The sequence below is a fragment of the Trachypithecus francoisi genome, unplaced genomic scaffold (genome assembly GCF_009764315.1).
Source record: "Trachypithecus francoisi isolate TF-2019V2 unplaced genomic scaffold, Tfra_2.0 Lachesis_group2, whole genome shotgun sequence".
NCBI classification, from domain to species: Eukaryota; Metazoa; Chordata; class Mammalia; order Primates; family Cercopithecidae; genus Trachypithecus; species Trachypithecus francoisi.
The window spans coordinates 16,646,672-16,674,273 of record NW_022681465.1 but is presented as its reverse complement, the minus strand read 5'-3'; the positions used below and the strand labels follow the sequence as shown (position 1 = coordinate 16,674,273).

At 44.4% G+C, this 27,602-nt stretch overlaps 1 protein-coding gene across 2 annotated transcripts in view; it reads left to right on the top strand.

Moving 5' to 3' along the window:
* RETREG1 (reticulophagy regulator 1) overlaps positions 1-27,602 on the top strand; it is a 146,841-nt gene that overhangs the window by 14,939 nt on the left and 104,300 nt on the right. The window contains exon 1 of one of the 2 annotated variants that reach the window (XM_033178830.1): positions 10,347-10,367. The exons of the other annotated variant lie outside the window; for it this stretch is intronic. The gene's annotated coding sequence lies outside the window, so the exon portion shown is untranslated. Of the gene's footprint in view, positions 1-10,346; positions 10,368-27,602 lie in introns of those variants that run through there. 2 annotated transcript variants of the gene reach the window in all.

The window sequence follows — 27,602 nt, the reverse complement described above, 5'->3', positions numbered from 1 at the left end:
ATGGGATCTTGCTGTGTTGACCAGGCTGGTCTCTAACTCCCGGCCTCAAGCAATCCTCTGGCCTCTGCCTCCTGACGTGAGCCACCACGCCCAGCCTGTTTTCTTTTTTTTTTTCTGGAGAGCTTACTGGTCAAACGTCAGACTTCTTGGATTGCTCCTGATTTTCTCAGTTTTTCTATTTTCATCTCTGTCTTCTGTTCTGCTTTCAGAAAGCTTCCTGTATCTTTTGCATTCTACTGATTTAAAATTTCTTGTCTCATTTTTAGTTCCAAGACATTTTCCTCATTTTTGATTTTTTTTCCTTTTAGATGCACTTATTTTGATTCTTAGCTTTTTGATTCTTAGATTTTTCTCCTCCTTAATAAAAAGGAGAAGATAGTTTATTTGAGGTTTTCTTGTGTGTGTTCCGTCCGAGTCCCTTATTTCTGTGTGTTTTGTCTCTGTTAGGTGTTGAAGGCTTTCCTGAAACGTCTAAGGGGTCCTCAGATTTCCTGTTCCTGTTTCACAGTAAAGGGCTCCAAGGCTCAGAGCAGTGTGCTGGGCTGAGGAATGGCCACTTCACAGCGTTCACTGTGGGTCATCAGCATGCTGACCTCTCCTGTGGGGGCGGGGCAGGGAGGGGAAGCCTGACTCCAAGTGTTCTGGGAGCTGTGCCAGGGAGATGGTGAACACGTGGGGGTCCCCATCAGAATGTGCCTGGCATCAGCTCCCTGTTCTCAGTGTGGTTCCTCTGTTCTGCTCTCTTCTGTCTTGTTACCCCTGGGGTCTGAAGCCCTTTCGCTTTAATTTTTTCAGAGAACAACCTCCTACTTCTATCAGGGTGGAGGAGGGGTCCTCTCTCCTGACTTTGCTGGGTGAGTAAAGATCTGAAGTTCTAACTGTTCATCATACAGATTTGTAGGCTGGGCACAGTGGCTCACGCCTGTAATCCCAGCACTTTGGGAGGCCGAGGTGGGTGGATCACCTGAGGTCAGGAGTTCAGGACCAGCCTGGCCAACATGGCGAAACCCCGTCTCTGCTAAAAACACAAAAATTAGCCGGGTGTGGTGGTGTGCACCTGTCCCAGCTACACGGCAGACTGAGGCAGGAGAATCGCTTGAACATGGGAGGTGGAGGTAGCAGTGAGCCGAGGTCATGCTACTGCACTCTAGCCTGGGTGACATCTTCACACCCGTCCTGGCCCCTGTCTTCTCCCAGTACCTTCCACTCCCAAGCTTTCCTGGGACTTGCAGCTCAGGGGAATGTGCTTTTGGGGGCCTTCCTCTTGCACCCCCCAGCGCTCTTCCTGCTGCTCGCTCAGTTTTCACCCTGGAGCTTGCTTTCCATCTTCTAGACGTTTGTTGATATCCCCACTGTTGTCTCCTTTCCTGCTTTCTTTTACCCTCCTGCATGCATATGTTTGTCAGTGTTTCTGGCGTGGTTTGGGGAGGAAGAGGACAAAGATATGCATGTTCAGTGTGCTATGCCTGACCATAGGGCTGGCCTCCCCACCTGAATGCTGCCTCCAGCAGGGCAGAGAGCAGTCTGTTGCTTCAGCCATGTATCCCAGCACCGTGGCATATGGTAGGTGCTCAGTAATTGAATGGTAAAACTTCAGTGGCACCTTCTGCTTTTTCTTTTCTTTTTTTTTTTTTGAGACGGAGTCTAGCTCTGTCGCCCAGGCTGGAGTGCAGTGGCGCGATCTCCACTGACTGCAAGCTCCGCCTCCTGGGTTTACGCCATTCTCCTGCCTCAGCCTCCCAAGTAGCTGGGACTACAGGCGCCCGCCATCTCGCCTGGCTAGTTTTTTGTATTTTTTAGTAGAGACGGGGTTTCACCGTGTAGACCGGGATGGTCTCGATCTCCTGACCTCGTGATCCACCCGTCTCAGCCTCCCAAAGTGCTGGGATTACAGGTTTGAGCCACTGTGCCTGGCCACCTTCTGCTTTTTCATCTACTTCCTCACGATTCCCATACTTTTGGGAAAGGTGGCCAAGTTCCCTGCTCACCTCCCTTGAGAAGAAGAATTTCTGCTCTTTTCCCATTTCTTTTCCAAAATACTGTGTGGTTGTGATAATTCCTATCCAATCCCAGTGCAGCACGTTGTAGATTTTAAATTAAAAATTGGCATGATGATAATTTATTACTGAGTAGTAATACATGTCTGGATTTTGAAAAGTTTACTAAGTAGACTATTAGTGAATGGAGTATATTTAGTTCTAGCTAGTCTCACTAAACCATGAGAATGGCATTTTATTACAGCATTTCTTTTCATTTGTAAAACATTTATTTATTTTTTCTTTTTTATTGAGACAGGGTGCTGCTCTGTTGCCCAGGCCGGAGTGCAGTGGTGCGATCTTGGCTCACTGCAACCTCCACTTCCGGGCTCAAGCAGTCCTCCCACCTCAGCCTCCTGAGTAGCTGGGACTACAGGTCTGTGCCACCACACTCAGCTAATTTTTTACATTTTTTGTAGAGATGGGGATGCACTCTGGGGTCTCACTCAACTCCTGATTGAGCCAGCCTGGGTAACATAGTGATCCTCCCACCTCTCAAGTGATCCTCCCACCTCAGCTTCCCAAAGTGCTGGGATTGTGAGCATGAGCCACTGTACCCAGCCTGTAAAATTTAAACAAATAGAGCACGATATGTGAATGAAAGGCCCCCAGTATCAAATTCTAAATCCTAGGTGTCTTCAGCCTACCTTGATCTGACATTGAACTTTAACTGTAGTAGGCCTCGAAGGACTTGGTGGGGTCCGTCACTTACAAAGGATGGTTAAAGGTGGTCCTTAGTGTTTAAAAATCTCTTGGGAGAGATGACATGGAAAACAGCAACTAGTTTGATATGACAAATATGAGTAACAGGTACCCAGGCCACTGCTACTGTGGGAAGGAACAGAAGTCCTCCGAATCTGGTGACTGCAGGGAGGTCACACTTTTGTAACTTGTGAATGCTAAGTAGAAGTGGTTTGGGTGAATCAACATAAGCAGAGCCTTCCAGGCTGAAGGAGTCACGAAGGCTCCAAGAGTGACAGTGAATAACATGGCTCTGGTTTGTTTCATTAGCAAATACTCACTGAGAACATGGTAGGTAGAATCACTGTACTAGACACTGGGGATACGGTGTCTTCTTCCCTCATGGAGCTGACAATCTGGGGAGGAAACTCAGGTCAGAGATCCTTTCCAACACATTCTCATCAGTGCCATGCTAGCGGTATGTAGGAGGGGCAGCCATGGTGGTTGGTAGTCAGGAAAGACCTAGAAGAAGTGACATTTTAGCTGGACATAAAGAGTCAGTAGGTGTTGGCCAGGTTGCCAGGGTGTGCAGGGGAAGGATTTGTTCCAAGCCAAGGGAGCAGCATGTGTGAAAGTCCAGAGGGAGAAGTGTGGACTGCCAACAAGGTGCAGGGAGTTCCATGTGTTCGGGAGGTGGGGAGATGGAAGGGGAGGGGGTGAGGCAGGGCAGGAGGTAGGTAGGGCACAGTGAAGAGCCTGGTATTGGAGTGGAGGGGTTTGGGTTTCATCCTGATGCAGTCAGAAGCAGGGGCTGCCCAGGCCCCTCCAGTGTAGTTCCTTACCCCTGGGGCAAGGAAGTCATGCCAGCGGTCACAGGAGGTGAGGCTGGAAAGGAGGCAGGTCCAGATCCTCAAGGGCTTGGGCACTAGTTCCAGGACTGGGACCTCTTTCAGGCCTGGAGAACCGACGGGCCATTATAAACAACCCCTGGCACTGACGGATTGATTCTTTGTAGAAAGCACTTGAGGCGCAGTGAGGAGGGGTGGGTGGGAGACATGTTGGAGGCTGAGAGTGGGGCAGTAAGGGAAAGTCTGTTTTCCATAGGAACCCACTGCTGGGGTCACCCTTGTGGGTGGGGGAGGTCCGAGGGCAGTGCAGATTGGAAGTGCCCTTCTCCCCGGGAGGGTTCCGGAAGGGTGGCTGACTTCAGGCTGAGTGTGGGGCCTGGCCCAGCCCAGAATGCCATCCTGAGAGAGACTCCTGGGCTCCCCACGGGTACTCAGAGTCCAGTAGAGAAAGGCAGTGTGCTTTTCGTGGCACCAAGATTTAGGGGTTATTAAGATTTATGATGCTTTTGGCTTTAATGACGAAGGTACAGTGACAAATCAGTGAATAAGGATAATGTTACAATTCAGAACTAATGAGTGTGGAGCACTTATCCCGTGCCAGATATTTTAGGCCGTTCACCTGTAGTGTCTCTTACTCCATATACATAGCAACTGTTTGAGGAGGTAGGTATCATTACTAATATTCACAAGGACACTGAGGCACAGAGAAGTCAAATGACTTGCCAGGGGCACACAGCCACACTCATGTGTGGTTGCAACTGTTTTATACCCGGGCGGCCTGATTGTAGTTTATCCTCTCCTTGCTGGGTTATTTTGCCCATTAAATGCATTTGCCAGCCTACTTGTTCAGGATTCTTTCCATGTCCTTTGGTGTAGATGCATTTCTCTGTTGTCTGACAAGTGTCAATAGTCTAACTATTGACTGATGACTTCTAGTACATACGCAGAGAATCAGCCAGACTCCTCTGCTATTATTTCTCATGCTTTAGATCTTCAGGGCAAGCTTAAAGCATTTCTTTTTGCCTTTTGTACTTCCAAAGCTCAACATCTGCTTGCGTATAGAAGCTGCATATGATTTTTGTGGTCCATTCTCTAGGTGGACAGTTCTCTAGGTGTGACACAGGGCTTGTCACACGTCTCCAGGCACTCATACAGAAAACAGCGTGAGTGGCATTCCCTGGAGTTGCAGTGAGGTTACCTGGCTGGATGTTGTGGGCTTTGCTGAGTTTTGCCCTGAAGGGCGTGGTCAGGCTGGGTAATTGGCCTGGCTTTGTGGGAACTGCCGGATCCTAGAATAGGCTGTGCTTAACTGAATGAAAAGAGAATTCATACTTTGGTCTCAGCAGGACAACTTTCAAAACAAATATTCTAGCCTGTGATTGACCAGCATGCATCGAGTTGAGAGCGTCACTGCTGCTTACATTTTAGGTTTGGCTTCGAGTGTAATGCTTAATGCTGTGTGGGTGCCAGTTTCCCCTTGTCAGCTTCCAAAAAGCCTCTCTGGCAGTTTTTGCATGTGTTTTGTCAGTCTGCGTAGCAGTAAAAGAAACGTGCCTCTGGAGTAGCAGATTTCAGCAAAAGAATCATATCGAAATCATATAGGACCCAGAGCTGCCCAGTTCTTCGAAGGCGCTCGTCTGTTTTCAATATTTCAGTCACATCATGGAAGATAATTATTTCTATGACCAAGTTGCACCAGCTCTGACCTAGTAAACCATATCATTTGTTTCACTGGCAGCTAAAACCTTTCAAAAGAAGGCATCCATATGATGAAATGAAAGGAGAGGAAATCTTTGCTCCAGTTTAACCACCTCGTGTTACAGAAAACTAAGTCCCAAGGTCCCTCAGCTGGTGACATTATGACCCATATCAGAGTCTCCTGACCCCTTTTTTAAACGACATGCACTAAGTGTTGAGACAGTAAACCTGATGAAACTTAGGAAGGCAAAATAATAATGTTCCCAAGTGTCAGAATCACTAATTATATTTTGCAGGTCACTGTGGGAACTTTACTGTGTTGGCCCAACCATGTCTTTGGGCATCTTTTGAGGGTCTGGAGTATTGACAGATCTCCTCCTGATCTTCCAGGACCCTGAAAAGCTCTTAACTGTGAGATTCAGGCCCTTGTCTCAGACTTGACCGTCTCTTCCTGCCCTGCTGACAAATGAGCCAGAGTTTGCTAAAAGTCACTCGAGGGCTTCCTCTTGCTCTTAGTAGTAATAGCTTGTGTTTGAGCACAGCTACTTGAAACAGGTGTTTAATATTCAGCTAATGGTAATGCAGCCTTCTTTGAAATGATGAGAGTAACTCCTTCCAGAAAACTTTTCACAGGAGGAATTTTTGGCAGTTGAAAATGCATTTACTATTCAAAGGAAGCATTTTTTTTATATGCTCTTAACTGACAAGTCATTACTTGTGTCTGCTAAAACAACGCCAAGACTTGTTAAAATGGACATGGTCACTTTAATACGGTAGTTAGATTAGTAATCGTAACACAACTTAGCGACTTTTTTGGTTAATAAAATCTCTCTAAAAGAGCTGTTGACCTCTTTTAATTAAGCTCTTCTGTAGCTATTAAACGTAATACAGGGTGTCTACAAACAAAACATATATGTACTCGGTGCTTAAAAAAAGATCTTCCTTGTGGAATAAAAGCAAAATATAAAAACAAGACCCTTTGAAGAAGTCTATTAGAACAGCAAAGTTTAGGGGGCCTAGTATACAAGACTGCACATGACCGCCACCCTGACGGGAATGTCACCATGAGTCAGGAGATGGCTTCATGGTTTCTGGTCTGGGGCTCAGTTGCTCATGAGTTGCATAAGATCCAAATACCATCTTTGCACATGGAGAAAATGGCTCATAAGCTGAAGGAAGGGTATTATATGAAACTCTCCTGCAACTGAGCTCCCGTAACCTGGATGGGTATATCTTGGGGTATTCACTGCAGTCTGGAAACCTTACTTCATCTCTTTCTTCATTGTTTTAGGAGTGAATATATGTCTTCCTGGCATACCTTCTGAATTTAACTTCCAAATACCTCCTGGATAAATTGAAAACAACACCCTGCATCAATATGTCATCTGTAACATCAGAAACCTTTAGTGAGAGACTTGTAGCCAGTTTGTGATGGTAGTCTATGAAAAAAGCTTTGTGGTTTTTTGCTTTTGTTTTTTTTTTGTTTGTTTGTTTTTTTGGGTTGGAGTCTTGCTTTGTTGCCCAGGCTGGAGTGCAATGGCGCGATCTTGGCTCACTGCAGTCTCTACCTCCCGGGTTCAAGTGATTTTCCTGCCTCAGCCTCCCAAGTATCTGGGACTACAGACATGTGCCACCACACCCAGCTAATTTTTATATTTTTAGTAGAGATGGGATTTCACCATGTTGGTGAGGCTGGTCTTGATCTCCTGCGCTCAGGTGATCCACCCGCCTTGGTCTCTCAAAGTGCACGGATTATAGGTGTGAACCTCCACGCCCACCTGAAAAATGCTATGTTAAGCATTTAACTTTTTTTCTTAGAAAAGTTATCTACATATTTAAATATATTTAACAATGACATTTCATGTTTGGCTCATTTTCATTCAGTCACATTTAAAAATCTAATACACTGAGAACTTGTAGCTTTCATTTATCAAAATGAAAGTTGGGCATCAGGAGAAATTTTGATTCTTAATTGTATCACTGAATATAGCCAAAGGGTTGAGCACACTTGTACATTGATGCGCTGTATGACTGAGAAATTTAATTCTGTGTACGTGCCAGCTTTCGTCTCCGGTGGTACCCGTCAAATCTCTGCTGTGTGTGGGTTTTGCCTGGTACAGACAGGTTGTATCTTAAGATTGTGAGACTGTGATTCAACACATGTTTGCTGTGGGCCTGTGATGTTGAAAAACAATGGCTGTTGGCCAAAGAACCAATCATGGGCTACCATCCCCAGAATGTCACTGATGATCTTTGGCTTTTTGTTGGAATTACCAGATGTCTAGAAAGAAGGCCAGACATTCATATTTGGATTTGGTGTGGCTTTCACAGTAAACACGGCTGCTTAGATTTGAGGGAGGTGCATCTGCTGCAGCTCCTCTGGTGACGGGGACACATGAGTCAGCAGGGCACTGTTCTCTTTGACGTGAGCCACGCCATTGCAACATGACTTCAGTATGGGGCAAATTAGGAGAGCCAGATTTACTTCTGTTGGTTATCAGAGGTCGGGTCTTCTGAACGAGAAGAAGTAAGATTTGTCTAAGCAGATATCCAAGGGTCATTCATGGTTTCTGATGCTTACCAAACGGTCTTTCAGAAAAATAGTATAGACATTTTAATGTTCCCCATAGTTCCCCCCCCCCCGCCAAATTTGGCAAGCTGTCATTATTATAATGTGCTTTAAGGAATTCATGATTAATGATTATATTGATTACATGCATGGTTAATTAATTACATTAATTGAATCATTCAACAAATATCGAATGAGCAGCAGCAAACAAAGAAGTATTTATTGAGTGCCTGTGACTGGCCATGCAGAGACCTAGTGCTTGGGTGATGTTGGTGAACAGGAGAGATGGTCCCTTTCCTCACAGAGCTTGTAGTTTGAGGTAGGGAAGGACAGACAGATGGGAAACAAATGGCCAAGCAAACCAACATACAAGTGGGAGTCAGAAGGCGTGCTCTGGAAGGAAAACACATCCCTCCGGGGGAGCAGTGGGGTGACCTAATTTGACAGCAGGCTGCTAAGGAGACTGGGTGGAGTTTTCCTAGCTGAGTGTGACCACTGGGCATGGGATGGTGAGTCAGTGAGTCAGGGGTTCACTGTTGTGCCTTTGCCAAGCTTTAGGAAGCAAATGCCTTTTGTCAAAGAATCCACATTTTCCTTTTCTCTTTTTTTGGAAAATCTTTTAAGTTCAGGTGTGTTACATAGGTAAACTCATGTCAAAGTTTGGGCTTTGTTGTGCAGATTATTTCATCACCCAGGTACTGAGCCTTGTACCCAATAGTTATTTTTTCTGCTCTTCTCTTTCCTCCCACCCTCCACCCTCTAATAGGCCCCAGTGTCTGTCGTTCCCCTCTGTGTGTCCATGTGTTTTCATTGTTTAGCTCCCACTTACAAGTAAGAACATGTGGTATTTGGTTTTTTGTTCTTGCGTTAGTTTGCCAAGGATAATGGCCTCTGGCTCCATCCATGTTCCCATACAGGACATGATTTTTTTTTTTCAATGGCTGCATAGTATCCTAGGGTGTATGTGTACCACATTTTCTTTATCCAGACTAGCGATGAGCATTTAGATTGATTCTGTGTCTTTGCTGTTGTGAGTGCTGCTGCAGTGGACATACTTGTGCATGCACCTTTATGATAGAATGATTTATATTCCTTTCAGTATATATTCAGCAATGAGATTGCTGAGTTGAATGGTAGTACTGTATTTAGCTCTTTGAGGAATTGCCATACTGCTTTCCACAGTGATTGAACTAATTTACACTCCCACCAACAACATGCAAGTGTTCCCTTTTCTCTACAACCTTGCCAGCATCTGTTATTTTTGACTTTTTTATAATAGCCATTCTGACTGGTGTAAGATGCTATCTCATGGTGGTTTTGATTTGCCTTTCTCTCATAATCAGTAATACCAAGCTTTTTTTCATATGCTTCTTGCCGCATGTATGTCTTCTTTTGAAAAGTGTCTATTCTTGTCCTTTGCCCGCTTTTTAAAGGTAAGAACCCACGTTTTTATTTATCAAAATGGTTCATTCTTTTTTGGTAAAGTGGATTTGAAGTCTGATGTAGTTGAATTGATTGGGATTATTTTTAAAAGACTTGCTCAACCGAGGGCATTTCTTTGTTATTATTTTTACCTCTGTATTCACTTCCCATCTGATTGAAATATACACTTAGGATCATGTTGTAGACTCTATTCTAGTCCAGATTCACAGTGCTGATTATGAACCAGTGTCATGTGGTTGAAGTGAGGCATTTTCTTTTATTGTTGGTGTTTCATGTCAAATGTTACAAACACAGACGCTGCGGCACTCCTTTGGAGAGCTTGCTGAGGAGCTGCCGCCTTCCCTTATGATCTATTCTTTTATTCTTGTTCCCTGCATTGTTTTTCATGGGCTTTGTCTTTCTTGTTTGGAGAGTAAATGTGGTGCTGGAAGTCACATGTGGAATTATCAGGAGAGACGGATGTTTTCCGTTGGACTTGGTTAGGGCCTGTGCTAAGGGAGGGCTTCGTCCCCCTTGTTTAATTAGAGAAAGTTGTTAGGGTTGTTTGCACCCCTGTGTACTGCTCATGTGTGTGCACAAAGGGAGTAGGGAACCGGAACCCCGGACCTGCTGGGTAAAGGGAGCACCTTTTAGCAAAGCCATGTGAATTGGTAAATGGCATGGGAGGGGATGGTAACACTTCTCATCACCTTTTCTCTTGTTCCTCCTATTATAGCTCCTTTATGGCAAACAGGGAAAAGCATTAGAAACAAACATCCCCAGCCACCCACTTTTTAGCAAATCAGGGTGGTACGGCTGTTCAAGTCCTCATTCTGGCCCTCGGGCTCGCAGAGTCAGCATGGGGTGATTACCTGTGACATTCGCTTATTTTATAGGCTTGCTCTGTTTTAGTGATTGATTCTTTCCATATTAAGAAGATGTGGAACATTTCACTGTGTTAGTTTGTTTTCTTCTCCTATTGAGTTACAAAAGGGTTTCACTAATGATGAAGTGTCGAGTTCTTAACCCTAAAGAGGTCATCTCAGAACCAGATTTGTGGCTGTCTTCCTGCATCTCAACTATGGCTTGAATTCTTTTGGGCTGAACTTCAGCGTAAGTCATCTTCTTTTCCTCAGTTTATTTTCCCTTTGCCCAAATTCCTTAGTTTTTTATGTTTATTCTGTGCTACGATAGATATTTAAGTTCTCTCGATTGGTTTTTGGACTGAGGTGTTATAGAAATAAGTGCTATGGAGGCAGGCAAATACGTGTGTGTGTGTGCATGTGTGTGTGCGTGTGTGTGTATGTTTGCATGTGTGTGTGTTTGTGTGTGTGCACACACTGGGGAGTAGGGGTTTCTGGAAAGAGGTAAGCTTCTAGCTGCATGAACCCAGTCCAATGACTTAATCTTTCTTAGCTTTTGTTTTCTTATTTGTAAAAATTGGGTAATGCCATCACTTCACAAAACAACAACAAGGCCCTGGGGGACAGCCCGCCTCGAATCCGTGGCCCACGTGGGTTCTGCGGCACACACGCCCTGAGTTCACTCAGGCTAGGGGTTCTTTTTCAGAATCATAATTTTTCATTTCTAAGATATTTCATTAAGTTTCATATTACTACTTGTTTTGGGCTATTTACTGAAGATTCTTTTAAAAATCAAAGTGTAAAACAGGACATTAGAATATCAGTTCACATAACAGAACCTTGAAGGAAGCCTGGCCTGCAGCTTGTCCTTCGAGGTGCAGGCTCCATAAATCCCAGGAAACCTGGCTGAACAAATGTGTAGTCTGCGGGCTTTTCTGTTACTGCAGGCGCTGCTGTCATGTCGAAGTATGTGGTCTCCATTGGTGTGGGCACCATGACCTGTGTGTGTGAGGGGCTTGTCTTGCCCTGACCTTCAAACATTCCTGAGGGATCCTGGAAGTCCCAGGATCAGCAGCTGGGGTTGGGGGAAACTGAAGAATTGAAAGCTGTCAAAAGAACATTCATTCTCATCTGAGGTTCAGTCTCAGTTTAGAATGTTCTGGAAATCGAATCTAGGGAACTTAGAGGAATGGAGTGCATGAGGCAGCTGCCAGTTCTCTCTCATGCTTGTGCACTTGGACCTGAGTGCGGACATCCTCTCTCACTCTTAGTTGTTTGTCTTTTCCTTTAATTTGACCCATAGGAAAGAATTGGGAAGGGTTTTCCTACCTGGGATCACACAATACAGTCTCTGGTCTTGAGGTGGCCGTGCTCATCCAAGTTCAACTGGAATGTGGCCATTGGCTTCAGGGCCAGAGTGGACTTTCCTGATACTTAGTTTTGGTGCCTAAATATTTGTCACTGCTTTTTACTGTCTCAGCCTTGGCCACAGAGTAGCAGGGAGTTGCAGCAGTTCCTCTGGAATTGACAGCCACAGTTCTCCCCTTCCATGCTGGCAGCTAGAAAGACATGCATTGGGCCTGGGTGCAGTGGCTCACGCCTGTAATCCCAACACTTTGGGAGGCCGAGACGAGCAGATCACTTGAGGTCAGGAGTTTGAGACCAGTTTGGCCAACATGGTGAAGCCCCGTTGCTACTAAAAAATAGAAAAGTTAGCTGGGTGTGGTGGCGTGTGCCACCTACTCAGGAGGCTGAGGCAGGAGAATCACTTGAATCGGGAGATGGAGGTTGCAGTGAGCTGAGATGGCATCACTGCTTCAGCCTGGGTGACAGAGCGAGACTCTGTCTCAAAACAAACAAATAAATAACAAACAAAAAAGAAAGACATGCATTGGATATGCTACAAACTCCTTTTTGAAAAAAAAAAAAACCCAAAAAACCACTCAAGTTTTGAAAACACCTTTCTCCCCGTGTTGGTCAGGGCTGCTGCACCCAGTGCGATTATAATCCCCGAGTGTCAACACTGTTTTGCCCCCTGAATGTATCCAGATAAACTGAGACAACAGTCCGCATCCAGGTGTGGGTTTTCTATGGTTTGTTGAACATTTTGGTATTGAATAAGCAAAGGGGGTGATGTTTTCTAGGAACAACTACTGGATGTGGGGCTCTAGATACTAAAGGAATGTCTGTGTAAGGAGGCTGCTCGCGCAGCCCCAGCAGTACTGTGTGCATACGCGGAGTGACCTAGGTCAGCCTGCTGGGCAGAGCAGCTTCACTCTATGGATAAAGGACACTTGATCCTGACCTTCAGGTAAGTGGCCTCCAGACAAAATTACTAATTCACTGCTCAGTAGATTTTGTATGTGAGGATTTTGAAGCACATTAGACAGTTGCTTCTCTGTGTCCTGTGTTCATTTAGAGCTTAAGTAGGGTGAGCATATCATTTATTGTCCTAACCTAAGTAGGCCAGGACATAGTATATACCAGGATACTGTGGCCTTTCTGATCTTAAATAACCTGTTGGCTCTAATCTGCGTGGTTTCTTACAGTTCGTTCAGATATTTCAGCCTTGATCTCGCTTTGTTTACTGGGTGTAGCAGCATGAGTGAATGTTTGCCTTTCTGGCAGGGAGTTTGGGAGGACGTGGATCTATCCTCAGCATGGTGGGGCTGACAGGGCGCATCACACAGCTGGTGAACTTTGACATAGGAGTGACTTTGGGGCCGGCAGGTGAGTGGCCCAGATGCTTGGTGTTATGGACTGAATCGTGCTGTCACCCAATTCAATGCTGAAGTCCTTACCCTCAGTACACCTCAAAAGGTGATTATATTTGGGGATAGGAACTTTGAAGGTAACCAAGGTTATGTGAGGTCATATGGGTTGGCCCTGGTTCAATGTGACTGGTGTCCTTATAAGAAGAGAGGCAGACACCAGGGGTATGTATGCAAAGAGGAAAGACCCCATGACAACGCAGTGAGAAGGTGGCCATCTGCAAGCCAAGAAGAGAGGCCTCAGGAGAAACCAAACGTGCAGACAGCTCGATCTTAGACTTCCAACCTTGACACAAACTGTGAGAAAATAAACTTCTGTTGTTTAAGCGACCCTGACCGTGGGGGTGTTGTCCTTGCAAACTAATACAGTTGGCCCAAGAGATGTAAAAGCCTCAGTTCCAGCTCTGGAAGTGATTGCTCTGGTCTCAGACCAGGAGCGGCAGGGAGCGGGGTCTGGATACATGAAATCTTACTGTGGAGCCCAGGAACTTGGCAAGGAACAGTCCTCTGTATGTGTCTGTGATCTTGAACAGTAGGTTATTAGGGTGTGATCAAGATTCATTCACCTGGAAAGGGATTGGCTGGAGCTGGGTAAGTAGACCCCTGGCAGGGCTTCCAGCAAAGAGGGGAATGAGAAGGATCAGGCTGGCCATGGGAGAACCAGACAGAACAATTGAACACACCCACGGTAAGAGTGGGTGCCACATGGATGCGTGTGGCCAGAGTATAGTTCTTGGCATCCTTGGTTTTTGGGGTAAAGGAACTGGAGAAGCAAAATCATCTTCTACAGCTGTGGCAACGCCATCAATCTCAGAACTGTAGAATATTTGAATTCCTTTTTGGGACCCTGGACAAGGTCAGGTATATTAGAATGGGCTCTTGAACAGACTGTAGACATGAACTGATGAGTGGGTGACTACAAATGAATGAGGATTTAAAAGGTAGAAGTCCACATGACAGTGACTTTTCAACTCTGCTTTCTCTGGAACAGTCTGGTACATCGAGATTGGTTGATTAAGCAGGGTGCCAAGGAACTCCACAAATGATGTTTAAATGGAGCAGAGGACTCTGAGTCCAGAAGACCCGAGTTTATATGCTGACTCTTTCCATTAGAGACTCCATAATTTTAGACAAATTGCTCCAACTTTATTTAGGGATATATAATTTCCATGTATCTAAATTCATCATGTTGTTTAGGAACATCACATGTGATGGAGATGTGAGAATACCCTAGGTAAGGTGTGCTTTGATTACACGTCAACTTTTTCTGTAGCCGGCATGCCTAGGAAGCTTCCTTGAATTTACTACTGTGTGTCTTGCTTCTCGCCCCATCACGCACCTGAGAGCTCTTCTTCTCAGAAGCTTTTTCAGCACATATCAGCATGCCTTATTCCCAGTTGCAAAGGACTGAGTGTCTCCTTTTGTCCTTTTGTCCCTGCATTCTTGTGTTGAAACCCCATCACCAATGTGATGAGGTGAAGCCTTTGGGAGGTGACTAGGTCCAGAGGGTGGAGCCCTCATGAATGGGATTAGTGCCCTTTAAAGGAGACCCCAGAGAGATCTTTTGCCTCTTCTACCACGTGAGAACACAATGAGAAGTTGCCATCTCTGAACCAGAAAGCAGGTCTTCACCAGACACCGAATCTGCTAGGGCCTTAGTGTTGGACTTCCTAGCCACCAGAACTATGAGAAATAGATTTCTGTTGTTCATAAGCCACTCTGCCTGCGGTATTTTGTTACAGCAGCTAGAATGGACCAAAACACCAGTATGTGCATCTATTTATATGTGAAAGAAGAGGCCCCAAAGCTCAGTTTGATATTTGAATCTGTTACACCACATTCTCTAGAACTAGAGTTTATAGAATCAGAGACTATTTGAATGGGAAAGGCCCTGAGACACTTTTGCAGTCCAGTGGTTCGTAAATCTGACTGTTAGCGTGTAGGTTCCTGTACCTCTCCTTGGAGCTCTGACCTACCAGGCCCAGAGTGGGGCCCAGGAATCTGCAATTTCTAAAAATGCTTGTGACCGGTCAAAGTAAAAAAAAATGCCCCAAGTGATTCTGATGATGATGAGGCAGTTTTAGGAAGGGCTTATCTAGCCAGTGCCTTAATTTAAAGATGAAAACACCGAGGCAGAGGATGTGGAGGTGTTTCTCACTGGCCATGCTAGACCCTCCACCCAACTGTGATTAGGGTCCCACATTCATACTGTAAGTTCCCACTGGGCAGACACAAAGATGCCATTTGCATAAAAGATAAAAGACACAAAGATTTCCATTTGCATAAAAACCCAGCTTCCCATTACCATGGCTTTCTGACCTTCATTAGTTTATTTCTTCTTTCTTCTCTGTACCTCCTGCTACACCGTTTCTTCCTTTCTTCCCTCTTACCATCCTGCACAACGTTGCAGCGTATGACTTTGATCTGTTACTCATTTTTCTTCTTATAGCTCCTTTCTATGACTGAATCTGGTAGTTAGTATTTAACTTATGGCTAGCTGATAAAATTTGGATATTTATTGCTGCCCAGATCTCAGGGTGCAATGTGATCCCCAGTGTTGGAGGTGGGGCCTGGTGTGAGGTGTTTGGGTGATGGGGGTGGATCCCTCAGGGCTTGGTGCTATTCTCAAGATAGTAAGTTCTCTCAAGACCTGGTAGTTTAAATGTGTGGCACGCCCTCCCCACACTCCCTCTTGCTACTGCTCCCACCATGTGAGATGTCTGCTGCCCCTTCGCCTTCCACCATGATCGTAAGTCTTCTGAGGCCTCATCAGAAGCCGAGCAGATGCTGGCCCTGTGCTTCCCGTACAGCCTGCAGAACCATGAGCCAGTTAAATCTCTTTTCTTTATAATTTACCCAGTCTCAGGTATTTCTTTATAGCAATGCAAGAATGGCCTAGTACCTAGCTCAGCTGGAGTGGGCTGCAGAACTTGACTCACCCGCCCTGCCTTGAAGTCCCCTTCCCTGCTGTGACCAGGTCAGGTAGAAGGTAGAAGTAATAGGAATGGGCAGATATTCAGTTTATACACTAGGTGGAGCTAAGGAGCACATTGCACTGCACTAGGGTGCCCTTGACTTGATTTACCCATGGCTTTTCTCGTAATTCCAGTGCAAGGGTGCACAGTAGAACATGCCCAATTTCTCTTGGCCTTGACCTCAGATGGCCTTGGTTCCATCCTAGCCATGCCCTTGGTTTCTCCCACTCTTTGGGCACAAGAACACAAACAGAGTGCAAACTCCCTGCTGCTCCTCCCCACTGTCTCGTCTGTTTGTCCACCACGCCTTGCTGACCTGGGCACATTCCCTGAATTCACTGGATTGTCATGATGTGCTTCTCCTAGAGCAAGGTTGTTCCCCTCCTCCACTGCAGCAGACTCTGATTGTTACTACCCAGCATTTCCCTGCTGATTGATGTCTTCCAGAATTTCTCATCTCTCTAGAGAAAGAAGTCTGTTACCTACCACTTTTCCTCTCCTCTGATGCTTATAATTCATTTTCTTGGCCATCACAACTAAAGAAGTACTTCCCTAGGGAAAAAAAAAAGGCTTCTGAGTTCCATTTAATTTCAGATTTGCAATTGAATTGTTATTGCTTTATCTCCATTTTCTGATGACCGTCCTTTCCAAATTATTTAAAACTATGTATTTGTTCATGTTTAAGAAATATAGGCCCCTAGCCAACACACATACATGTTTTAAACAGCTCTGAAAATGGGATACATATTACAATTGAGAGGGTTTTTATTTATTTGGCAGCTTTTTTTCCTTAATAGTGCATAGTTTAATTTCACACAGCATCTTCAGTTACTAATTTTGCAGAATCTGCATAAAAGGCCAGGAGAAATTAAAGCCAACTTTAGTTGAAAGTCTGAATTTTGTGATATTACGATAGATGGCTGCAGGTATGTGTAACTCTTGAAAAGATAATTATCTTCCAGCAAAATGTGATGATCTGAACTTTGAATAATGTTTGGTAAATCATTATGCCTTATGAGACCCTTTTATCTTTCACAATTAGAGCCACCGTAATATTAAATAAAGCCAGGAGACGTTAAGAGCTCAGTTTAGGCTAGGTCTACAGTTACATATATTTCATTTTTTAAATCATTTATTCAATCAATATTTAATGAACATTTAAATTGAATGGAGGGATTGCTACTTGACCTTTAAGATCCTTTCTGGCTTTCATATTCAATGATTCTGATTTTCTGTGTAAAATCTTAATTTTTTAAATTTTCATAGGTTTTTGGGGAACAGGTGGCATTTGGTTACATGAATAAATTCTTTAGTGGTGATTTCTGAGATTTTGGTGCACCCATCACGGGAGCTGTGTACACTACCCAGTGTGTAATCTTCTATCCCTCACCCCCCTCCACCCTTTCTCCTGAGTCTCCGAAGCCTATCGTGTCATTATTATGCCTTCGTGTCCTCATAGCTTAGCTCCCATTTATGAGTGAAAACATACAATGTTTGGTTTTCCATTCCTGAGTTACTTCACTTAGAATAATGGTCTCCAATTCCATCCAGGTTGTTGCGAATGCCATTATTTCATTCCCTTTTATGGCTGCACTTATGTATATTTTGGCAAAAGAAAGTAAAACCCTATTTTCGGATCTCCATTTTAAGAGTTACAAAGCAAATCATGCAGATTAATTTCCATAAAAGAACTATGAAGAGTTCCAATGCTTTTATCCATAGATGTTCTTTCTTGGAGATAAAAAAATATGTGTTTTAGCTGTTGACAGCATTCATTTCGTAGTACAAAATGGGCTGTGCTTTACCCAGAAATGAGGGTTAGGTTTTTACACATGGAAAGAACTAAGTCTTGTTTTTTTAAGCCATTACCAGACAAGGTTTGTGTGTGTATGAACTATTTTTCTTTGCTTCGTAGGAAATTTATCCTATTAAGCCATTTAATTTGGCCTTGCAAAACTCATCATGGAGTAATGGAAAATTTTCCTTGTCAAATGGATACACAACTAGTAAAAAAATTATCTGTCTATCTATCTATCTATCTATCTATCTATCTGTCTATCTATCTATCTATCTGTTTTTTTCAGAGTCTCGCTCTGTCATCCAGGCTGGAGTGCACTGGTGCAATTTTCACTCACTGCAATGTCCAGCTCCCGGGTTCAAGCGATTCTCCCACCTCTGCCTCCCTAGTATCTGGGGCTACAGGTGCATGCCACCACACCCAGATACTTTTTTTGTGTGTGTGTTTTTGGTAGAGATGAGGTGTTACCATTGTTGCCCAGGCTGGTCTTGATTGAACTCCTGGGCTCAAGTGATCTGCCTGCCTCGTCCTCCCAAAGTGCTGGGATTACAGCTGTGAGCCACGGTGCTTGGCCCAAAAATATTTTTTGTGGTTAGCCACTGAGTACAGGTCAACAGAAGGTCACTTGAGTACCTTCACTTTCTTTTTCATCGTGTGAATTGTCCACATAGCCCAGCACCTGTCCCTGCCCTCTGGTCGGCCTGGCCTCTTTGCTGTGACCTCCTGCATTACCGATCCTGAGCAGGCACAGGTGTCTGCCCAGAGCAGCTGCACCCAGAGCTCCACGTGGGTGTGGAATGCTCAAGAATCAATAAAGGCACAAGGAAGGGCTGAGTGGCAGGGGTCCCAGTGATCCATGCAGAGGGAGGGAAGATACTGGCTTACCCAAGAGTAAAGTATTTCGACAGCCCGTCATTTTCCCTGCTGGGCATCTTTGTGGGATGACTGCCTCCCTCTCAGGGGGCTTCTGACCGACCAGTGCAGACTAATTTTGATATTTGTCAAAGCCTGAAATTTGATAGGAAAAGGTTCCTCTTAAAATCATGGTGCGTTCTGATATGGAAATAAGCCGGGGATTACCCATGCGGTTTTTTTTTTTTTTTTTTAAACTGTGAGCAGAAGGTTTCGCCTGACAGTTTTGAAGCTTTCTCTGCATCTTTACCTGCTGCTCTGACACTCTCCTTTGTCTCTGAGCATAAGGGTGGGATCTTCATTCTTCCCTGACCCAGATATCTGAATAGAGACCAGTCCCATAAACTATCCCACCAGTACCAAGTGGGATAAGGCAGTTGGTTACTTGAAAACCAGATTAAACTTCAAAATAATGTTACTGAATCTGGAAATGGAATAGAAAAAAAAATAGAAGAAATAAAAAAAGAAAAAAAGCAAATAGACACATTTATCCAGGATAGGCTGTGGTCATCCCAGGCTAAACATGAATCACCTGTGTAATGTGGTTTCTTTTTTTGGAGCGATCATCACATTACTATGCAGAAATAGACCCTAACTTGCTAAAAGAACGTGCATATAGTGATTTAGAGAACTGTACCTTTCCAGTCGTAGCTAAACCACACAGTATGTCTTTCTGTGACAAATGGGGTATTTATTATACACACAGACTTTTATATATTTATGTATAGCATGGAATTGTCATATGTAATGTTTACCTGTCATATGCATATGTATATTATAATGGTCATATATAATGTTCGCTTTAGTTTCCAAAGTCTGAAATATGCTTTTCAAATAAAAGTTGTATCCTATTCAAAACACAGCTAATGCGTGCTGGACTTAATACCTAGGTGTTGGTTGATAGGTGCAGCAAACCACCATGGCACACATTTACTTATGTAACAAACCTGCGCATCCTGCACATGTACCCTGGAACTTTAAATAAAATAAAATATTTAAAAAGGTTGTATTCTATTCAGCTAAAAGAACATGTAACTCTCACTAAATAAATGGTATTTTAATTTAAAAATGTATCGTAGGTTTTTAAAAATTTTTCATTGGTTATAAAAAGGCCATCAGGCTATAGAGAGATGTTTCTGATGGCTGGAGACTTAGGGATTGGTGGAAATATTGCTTCTGTTCTCTTGGGTTCTAGGATCCATTGATGTGGTCACAAGTCCCTGGGCTAATTCAGATAAAGACAAGGGCCAGCAGTGGTCTTGTATTTTTCTTTGTGTGTGTGTGTGTGTGTGTGTGTGTGTATGTATGTATGTATGTATGTGGTTTTTTTTTTCCCCTGAACTTAAAAAGTGTTTCAATGATAAAAAAGCCTTTATTGGTCACTGTGGTACAGATCTTACCTGGAACCAGGATCCAGTGAGGGTGGGGCTGGCTAAATGGGAGAGTGACCTAGGCAGCCGTACAGGGCCTGGGGAAGGCCCGTCACTTGGGGATGAATGCCAACAATTGTGATTCTTATCACTATGTTCTTTGAATTTGTGTTTTGTAAGTGAAATGTGAGGGGGCAGTGGAGCATGCATGGGGGATTGGAGCCTCAGCTCACGTGCAGTCCTGCCTCCCACTGGCCTCCCTCCCTATCTCCCCATTCCCCAGGATGGGTTCTTGACCACTCACTTCTAGCCAGTTGGTGCCCTGGCCCTGCCCAGCCTCTCCCTTCCAATCCCACCCTGTGTGACTGCCCAGGGCGGCAGTCAATTGCATCAACAGGGGAGGCTTATATTCCATTGTGTCTGTCTGCCCCTTGAGAAGGCCTGAACATGAGGCATTGTGTGCCCTGCAGCTGCCAGGCAGGTGGTTACTGTCATCACCTGGGCTGGCAGTGATGCTGTGCATTCAGCGGGTGACTAGGCAGGGGCCTCTCACCTGTCCTGGATCCAGGTCCTGAACATGGCCTGGAGTGGAAGTTGCAATATCTTGGGGAGCCCCCATTTGTCTGGGAAGGGGGTTGTTGACTTCCTTAGCCCAGGTGAGGTCTCTGCATTTTCACTTATCCTGGGCTTTGAAAATTAAGGCACCCCTCTAGTGAGGATGGCACACATCCACAGACCTCCCTCTTCTAAGTCTGTACTCGATCATCCTGCCCTCATGGTCTTCTGGGCAGCCTGTACTTGGACCACACTCCCCCTCGTGATAATTATTCTGCAGCTTTCAAGAATCCTCTGACAGCCTGTGTGTGGCTATTTTCACTTCAGAATTCCTCCATGGTTACCACACGTTTCTGTGTATTCTGTGAATGGGCAGATCAGCAAGGTGACCCTGGGGCTTTGGCTCAGGCTGCATCCCATGATATTTTTGGCAGAGTCTGATGGTATTTAGTTCTTCTACAGAGAACTATTACATACTTCAAAGTAATTTTCAGCAGCAGTCAAGCAAATCTGCACTTACAGATACTTAGCCCTTCAGAATGCTGGAGGCTTCAGCAAGGTGTATAAGAAAAGCTAATTCTGTCTTTGTGGGTAAGATGGAATGATATGGACAAGCACATAGTGGCAGACTGGATTGTCTGCTGAGTAGTGATCTAGGTCACTCTGCTAATGGAGAGTGACAGGACTCCAGTACTGATCAATATCTTTGATCGGTAGTGTGGATGAGGACTGATGATGTCCAGATAGAACACGCATGCTGTCCTGAAGCTGGGCCAGAGAACAGATGTGATTGATGTCGCCACTAAAGTCCATAGGTTTGAATGTGGGACGTGTCAAACAAGAACAAACTGCATAGGACATATTTAGATTCAAAAATGGTATCTGAAAATTAGAACCCTTGGGAGTTTTAACTGCCTTTGAATTCAACTTCGGCCAGCATGCTGATGAAACTGTTAAAATTTTTTTGGCCGGGCGCGGTGGCTTAAGCCTGTAATCCCAGCACTTTGGGAGGCTGAGACGGGTGGATCACGAGGTCAGGAGATTGAGACCATCCTGGCTAACACGGTGAAACCCCGTCTCTACTAAAAAAAAAAAAATACAAAAAATTAGCCGGGCGAGATGGCGGGCGCCTGTAGTCCCAGCTACTCGGGAGGCTGAGGCAGGAGAATGGCGTAAACCCGGGAGGCGGAGCTTGCAGTGAGCCGAGATCGCGCCACTGCACTCCAGCCTGGGTGACAGAGCGAGACTCCGTCTCAAAAAAAAAAAAAAAAAAAAAACTGTTAAAATTTTTTAAAAGGCCATGCCAGAATGAGTTGAAAACTTATGTCCATACAAAATCCTGCACATGGATGTTTATAGCAGCTTTATTCATAATTGCCAAAAATTGGAAGCAACCAAGGTGTCCTTCGAAAGGTGAATGGATAAATTTTAGTATATCATATAATAGAATATTCTTCAGTGATCGAAATAAATGTGCTATCATGCCACAAAAACACTCAGAGGAAGCTTCAATGCATTTTGCTAAATGAAAGAAACCAGTAGGAAAAAGCTACATACTGTGTGATCACAACTATAGAACATTCTGGAAAAGGCGAAACTATGAAGACAGTCAAAAGGTCAGTGGTTGCCAAGAGCTTGGGAGAGAGAGGGATGAATAGATGGAGGACAGGGGACTTTTAGGGCAAGAAAACTAGTCTGTATGATACTATAATGGTGGATATATGTCATTATGCATTTGTCAGAACCCATAGAATGCTCTAAAAACTGCTCTAAAATATGTAAAAAAAAGAAAAGGCTGTAAATTGGTGCTAGTCCTTACAGCTCTTTTCATGTGGGAGCAGGCAGATTAAGAGGCAGACACTTGTGTCCAGCAGCCATTTAGCAGAATGGCAAGAGCTGGTTTAAAGCCAGGCTGCCTGGATTCATATCCTTGTCCTGCGTCTTCTTTGTCTTGGGGCCTTGAGCAAGTTTCTGAGCCTCTTTGCTCATCTGTAAAATAGGTTTAATGACAATCCCTTCCTGAAGGGATACAGGATTAAATGAGTGACTACAGATAAAGCTCTTAGAACAGTCCTGTGCTCACTGAACATCAGCTGTGCTATTCATCCTGCATTTGGTTCTGCAGTTTGTAACTAGTGCCTCAGAGTGGAGGAAACAAAGGTTAAGGGTAACCTTTGTAATTCAGGCTCTAGTCTTGTGGCTCTTTTGCAGTTGCCTTTGGGTACACTGTTGCCCAGCCTGGAATGCATTGGTCTCTTTTCTACCTGGCCAAATCAGATGTCTTGTGAAGTCAAAGTTTAGATGCCACCTTCTCTAGAGCTTTCTCTGGCTTCTTTATGTAGTTACTGGCTCTGTTTTCTGCCCCCACAGCATCCCGAATAGCACTTTGGTTAAACACAGTTGTTTACCTGTCTGCTTTCCTGGCTTTGCAGGGGCAGGCTGGGATTGGGTCGCCAGTGTTTTCCCAGCAGCTAGCCTGGTGTGTGACAGATGCTGGTGAATGGAATGAAAACAGAATTCCCTGCCTCCCCCAGTAATAACAGGATGCTGCCGGAAATTGAATGCTGCAAGAAATGTTGAGCTTCCTGGCATGAGATCTATTTAAGTGGAGGTAGTTGATTGCAGCTGAGGGGATTCGTGGATCAGATGAAAGTAAATCAGATGACCTCTGAGCTCCTTCCAGCTCTGTGATTCTGTGACAGTCCTTCACTGAGTGATGCCACAGCGTGCTGGTGTCAGGATCGCCCACGCCCGGCAGATGGGGATTGTTTTTTGATGTCCTTATAGGACAGTTTCCATGTAAAGATCGGTTAGAAACAATTTTGTTCAATTACTTTTTAAAGAATAAACTTTGATTTTATAAAATTACAAATTTAAAGCTCGCCTTTTCTTTGAACTTTCCGTTTTAGCTAACAAAACATTATTTTGTTTATAAATCTAGCGAATTGTAACCAGGTTCAAGAGAGTCTGTTTCATTAAATAACAAATGATTGTTTTATTAAGTGATTAGTTTTATTAAATACTTGAGTTATGTTCCTTTGAACATTTTAAAGTGCATTCGTAAATGTTGTATTTTCTATATCCCTTTAAAGTACTTTATTGTCAGAATAACTAAGGTTGTGCCAAAGACCTGAGAGGCTACCTGAATAAGACGGGGTAGCTGGAGCATCAGTAAGGATAACCCTGCAGTGATTGAAACAAGTCAAATATGTTCAAACTCTTGAGCTCATAATAACAGGAAAAAAAGGAATAAGAAAGCGTATTAGTCTGTTTTCACGCTGCTGATAAAGACATACTCAAGACTGGGTAATTTATAAAGAAAAAGACGTTTGATGGACTCACTGTTCCACATGGCTGGGGAGGCCTCACAATCATGGTGGAAGGTGAAAGGCACGTCTTGCATCGTGGCAGGCAAGAGAGAATGAGAGCCAAGCAAAAGGGGTTTCCCTGATAAAACCGTCAGATCTCATGAGACTTTCACTCCCACAAGAACAGTATGGGGGAAACTGCCCCTGTGATTCAAGTATCTCCCGCTGGGTCCCTCCCACAACACATGGGAATTATGAGAGCTACAATTCAAGATGAGATCTGGGTGGGGACACAGCCAAACCGTATCAGTCACCGTTAGAGGACACTAGGGAACTGCTTCACTATCTTGAAAAAACTGGTAAAATAAAGGGAAGAACTCCAAGAACTGATGCTGCCTTTCCGACGAGCTCCACCTCTCAGTGAAACTGGACCTTGATGAGGGGAAGTTTCTCTTTATAACTGTGATCCAACTAATACCCGAAGCAGGAGTGAAGGGCCGTCACCGCCATGTAGCCTCTGAGGAATCGGTCACTAGGCAGGGATTGTCTGTGGCTGCCAGTAGTGCAAGTGTAGCCACCAAGACACCCAGACAGTCTGCTTGCCTCTGATGGAAACAGGCACTACCACCTATCTTTGGGTTTTACAGGAAAAAAAAAAAAGAGAACCTAAGTCTTATCAAGCCTCTAGATCCACCTGCCAACTTACAGGCTACACAAAGGATCAAGGAAAATGTTAAACCAAACCACAAGGATACAACAAACGATTCCCAGAATCTGGCAAACCTTACTGGACAAGTGAGCCTGTTTATTCCACAAAAAGATTTCAAGAATTAAGAAAGAAAAGAAGACAGCAGGGGACCTATAAAGGTCCAGGACACTTAAAATCCACATCTGCCAATTTCAGCAGATGACTTTTTCAGATCCTATTTCAGTCTGTGTGTGTGTATGTGTGTGTATGTGCGTGCACACACAAAAATGAGTAGGGCAATATGAACCTTGACGGGATATCTGATGACATTAAGAATTAAAGTAATTTTTTAGATGTGATAGTGGTATTGTTGTTTGGTTAAAAATATCTTGTTTTTGGCTGGGCGCAGTGGCTCCCGCCTGTAATCCCAGCACTTTGGGAGGTGGAGGTGGGTGGATTACGAGGTCAGGAGATCGAGACCATCCTGGCCAACATGATGAAACCCTATCTCTACTAAAAATACAAAAACTAGCTGGGCGTGGTTGTGTGTGTCTGTAGTCCCGGCTACTCGGGAGGCGGAGGCAGGAGAATCGCTTGAACCTAGGAGGTGGAGGTTGCAGTGAGCCGAGATCGCGCCACTGCACTCCAGCCTGGTGACAGAGCAAGACTCTGTCTCAAAAAAAAAAAAAAAAAAGAAAAATTGTTTTTGAAGATAAATGGCAGTATTTGCAGATTAAATTACATGATGTTTGGGATTTGCTTCAAATAATTTCGGGGGCAAGATGAGCTTAGTGGGTGGAAATATGGAAGAAACAAGATTACCCATGAATGGAGAATTGTTGAAACTGGGTTTATTGCACTCTGGCCTCTCTTTTTGTGTATCTTTGAAGTTTACCAAAACAAAAACTTTTTAAAAATTACTTTGTCTAACAACCCAAACCCTCCCAAATATTAAGTACTACTTGAAAAATGAATAAACAAGAAAAAACTCATAAGTATTTGTAAGATTTTAATTTCCAATCACAAGTCTAAATTACTCAGCTACATATTTTGAAGTGGAGCCCTGAGACAAATCATCTTAAACATTATAAATAATTAAAGTACCAAAAGTGCTCAGATTTTTCTACATACAGATTATTCTCTTAGGGTTTCGTTTCTCAAACATGTTTATATGACACTAACCCCCCAAAGAATCAAATACTTAGTCCCATACAGTTTGGCATTACCTTCCTAAGCAATTGCGGGGCTTGTCTTCTCAGCTAACCGAGGATTCTCAGTGACCAACAAGACCTTGGCCAAGATGCCAACTGGGCCCTTGCCCAGGACACAGACAGACATCCGGAGTGCTCTTTGGAGTTGCTAAGGCAATGCCTTCCAAATGAAGTCTGGCAGACTGGCCTGTGGGTTGCAGTCCTGGCATTACCTAATTTTCTTTTTTTATTATTCTTGGAAGTTTGTGACTTCCACTAAAAGAATAACTAACGGCCCTCACTGCTTCAGTTGGTTTTGTATTTCATTGGTTTTGATGCTTAAATGGCTTCCTGGCCAGCTTTAAAGACTTTTAAACTTGAGGGAGCTTTGTGTCTCTGCTCGGGCTTTGCCTCACCCTACAAAGAAAGCCATTCTAAGGAAGCATGCTGGTCGAACATTTGCAGGTTCTCTCTCATGCCATGTGAACTGCGTGCGCATTACAGCTCATTAGTGGCCCTGAGTCAGGCGAGTGATTCACAGTCGGCATTTAAACACATAACAGAATTGAATGGAAAACGTTGAACTGCATTATGAGCTGTAAGGAAAATACTGTTTTTCAAAACCTGTTTTTCATTTATATGTACGTAAATATAAATGAGTTTCTTATTGTGGGTCACTATGAAATCTGTCACTTCACTGTGAGGTGGGGAAAACTGGGAGCGCCCAGCACATGAACAAGAGCAAGAATGGGTCCTGAACTGAGAGTAAGGAGGCTGGCCCCAAACCAAGCAAACACCGGGACGCAACCTTGCTTAAAACAAACAAGAGCTACAAAAATAGAGCAAGTGGTGGCTCCTCAGGGGAGGGACAGATTTAGTGGAGGAACAAATGATTGTCGCTAAAGACATGGACTGCGGCATTTTATTCTGTAACTTATGTCTTTTATGTCTGTTCCATCTTTCTATGCTCCTAATTCACCATTCCCTTTTGGTAGCACAGTGCTTGGTGCAATGTAGGCAATCAATAAATATTAGACGCAAATACTAGTAATCATACCACCTGTTTCAGGGGGCCTGGGAGGAGGAGCCTGGGGCCTGGGAATCTACATTTTAACAAATTTTCCAGGCAGCCAACCTGGCAGCGGTCGCAGACAGTTATTAAAGAAACACTGACGTAGTCCACCTGCTCATTTTGCCGGCCCAGGCCATACACACAGCATTTGAACCAGTGAGAGCTTGGGTTGACCACCTTCTGGGGGAAGGCATTACTCAACATGTCACCCAGCATCTCATGTTGATCTGCTTTTCACCAAACATACTGCACGACCTTCTAGTAGATGGTCTGGACTCCTTGCTTCCTCCCTACCCCATCACATCCTTCCTGTTGCCTTCAGACATTTCCCTAAATCAGCCATCATTTCACTTCCCTGCTCTATACCTTTGGCTTTCTCTCTGCTGCTTGTAGCCTAAGACTTACTGCTGCATTCTGCCTGCCACAGTCTTCCCTGAGCCTATCTCCCCAATCTTGTCTCTCTGCCAGTCTCCCAACCCTCTCCTTTTGCTTTCTCGTCCTGCTGAGGCCACCCCAGATTGCTGGACGCACCACAGGTACTTCACCCTTCCCTGAGTCTGATCTTCTGCTCATGTTGTATTCTCTAATTGGGGGAGCCTCTATTTTCATTGGAATTGCATCCATCTCCCCAGACCAAGTTAGAGTGCTGCTTCTATAAAACCTTCCTGGCCGGGCGCTGTGGCTTGTGCCTGTAATCCCAGCACTTTGGGAGGCCGAGGCTGATGGATCACCTGAAGTCAGGAGTTTGAGACCAGCCTGGCCAACATGGTGAAACCCCGTCTCTACTAAAAATACAAAAGACTTAGCCAGACATGGTGGCGGACACCTATATTTCCAGCTACTAGG